The sequence below is a fragment of the Schistocerca americana genome, chromosome 3, assembly GCF_021461395.2.
Source record: "Schistocerca americana isolate TAMUIC-IGC-003095 chromosome 3, iqSchAmer2.1, whole genome shotgun sequence".
NCBI lineage: Eukaryota > Metazoa > Arthropoda > Insecta > Orthoptera > Acrididae > Schistocerca > Schistocerca americana.
Window position 1 is genome coordinate 829235556 of NC_060121.1, and position 2915 is coordinate 829238470.

Below are 2915 nucleotides of genomic sequence, written 5' to 3' on the forward strand. Positions count from 1 at the left end.
CATAATGACGTTATATCTGAGCTTTCCTAAATTTTAATAGAATTTCTATGCATGCATAGAAATGTCAGACTTTCAATTTTGTATTCAGTTGTTGCTCACATATTTTACTGAATGATTGTACAGAATTAATGCTGTATGTTTTGTGTTAGTAAATGTGTGTTTTATTACACTAGCTATTTCAAGAGTTATAGTTAATGTGGCTGCTAACCAAAAACCATATTATACTTGCAAAATCGAAATCTAATTAATACACTCCTGGAAATGGAAAAAAGAACACATTGACACCGGTGTGTCAGACCCACCATACTTGCTTCGGACACTGCGAGAGGGCTGTACAAGCAATGATCACACGCACGGCACAGCGGACACACCAGGAACCGCGGTGTTGGCCGTCGAATGGCGCTAGCTGCGCAGCATTTGTGCACCGCCGCCGTCAGTGTCAGCCAGTTTGCCGTGGCATACGGAGCTCCATCGCAGTCTTTAACACTGGTAGCATGCCGCGACAGCGTGGACGTGAACCGTATGTGCAGTTGACGGACTTTGAGCGAGGGCGTATAGTGGGCATGCGGGAGGCCGGTGGACGTACCGCCGAATTGCTCAACACGTGGGGCGTGAGGTCTCCACAGTACATCGATGTTGTCGCCAGTGGTCGGCGGAAGGTGCACGTGCCCGTCGACATGGGACCGGACCGCAGCGACACACGGATGCACGCCAAGACCGCAGGATCTTACGCAGTGCCGTAGGGGACCGCACCGCCACTTCCCAGCAAATTAGGGACACTGTTGCTCCTGGGGTATCGGCGAGGACCATTCGCAACCGTCTCCATGAAGCTGGGCTACGGTCCCGCACACCGTTAGACCGTCTTCCGCTCACGCCCCAACATCGTGCAGCCCGCCTCCAGTGGTGTCGCGACAGGCGTGAATGGAGGGACGAATGGAGACGTGTCGTCTTCAGCGATGAGAGTCGCTTCTGCCTTGGTGCCAATGATGGTCGTATGCGTGTTTGGTGCAGTGCAGGTGAGCGCCACAATCAGGACTGCATACGACTGAGGCACACAGGGCCAACACCCGGCATCATGGTGTGGGGAGCGATCTCCTACACTGGCCGTACACCACTGGTGATCGTCGAGGGGACACTGAATAGTGCACGGTACATCCAAACCGTCATCAAACCCATCGTTCTACCATTCCTAGACCGGCAAGGGAACTTGCTGTTCCAACAGGACAATGCACGTCCGCATGTATCCTGTGCCACCCAACGTGCTCTAGAAGGTGTAAGTCAACTACCCTGGCCAGCAAGATCTCCGGATCTGTCCCCCATTGAGCATGTTTGGGACTGGATGAAGCGTCGTCTCACGCGGTCTGCACGTCCAGCACGAATGCTGGTCCAACTGAGGCGCCAGGTGGAAATGGCATGGCAAGCCGTTCCACAGGACTACATCCAGCATTTCTACGATCGTCTCCATGGGAGAATAACAGCCTGCATTGCTGCGAAAGGTGGATATACACTGTACTAGTGCCGACATTGTGCATGCTCTGTTGCCTGTGTCTATGTGCCTGTGGTTCTGTCAGTGTGATCATGTGATGTATCTGACCCCAGGAATGTGTCAATAAAGTTTCCCCTTCCTGGGACAATGAATTCACGGTGTTCTTATTTCAATTTCCAGGAGTGTACAAACATTAAAAAGAAGCATAATTTACATGTCTTAAGTCCAAATATTCCAGTACATTATAAATGAAATGCCTAATAAGATACTTTTTTTACTTTGTTTCTAGGTATCTGCGGAGTTTCAGTTTCCTCCCTGATATCCATCAGCAAACATGTTAAAAATTTCTGCAACATATCTCTCAGAATGCATAATCTATACGAAAATTATTTTTACTTCTAGAATTGAGGTTGTGAATTTCACAGTTCACACCAAATTCACCTATATCATTAAGTATAAATACCATTTGGGAGTAAATGTATTGACACATTTACTTTCGATTGGTATCTGTCATTATTGTCCACAGCTACACTTTTGAATGCTTAGCAACAAGAAAGCTGTCTATCACTTTCGACTAGCATGTATTTAGATGACGTTATCCCTGCTTCCTTAACCTTCCCTTTCTTCCTAGACATGCTGCCTTGTATTGAGATACGAGTTATGGTGGGCACTCTGAAACAATCACATAGGCCGATCTGCAACAACAGCACTACCCAGCAGCAGCTGTCGCCCACATTTTGTGAACAAACTAAAACAGACACAAAGGAATTAAAGGCATTAGCCATCCATGGGCATTGATTTACATTAATAGGGAACGTTGCAAACTGGTCCCAGACTGGGATTTGAACCCACATGTCCTGTTTTCTAGGCAGATGTGCTGACTGGTATGTCATCCAGACACAGTGGTCACCACAACTGCACTGACTACCTTAACGAACCTTCGGTCAGACCCCAATTTCTCACCTTATACCACACACTACTGATGCAGTGCCTCTGTTCATTAGCCTCATCACTTGCGGCATCTCACTAATTCCTGTACGAGTTCATGCTTGGTGTGCATCTGCACAGAAGGGATCAATGGCTGCCATGGCCTTAGTTATATAAGTGGTGTCTGTTCTTTTGGAAATGTCCAAAAGAACAGACAGAACATATATAAAACTAAAACATAGCTGTTTCAAAGAATGATATGAATATAATAGAGGGAAACATTCCACGTGGGAAAAATATATCTAAAAACACAGATGATGTGACTTACCGAACGAAAGTGCTGGCAGGTCGATAGACACACAAACAAACACAAACATACACACAAAATTCAAGCTTTCGCAACAAACTGTTGCCTCATCAGGAAAGAGGGAAGGAGAGCGAAAGACGAAAGGATGTGGGTTTTAAGGGAGAGGGTAAGGAGTCATTCCAATCCCGGGAGCGG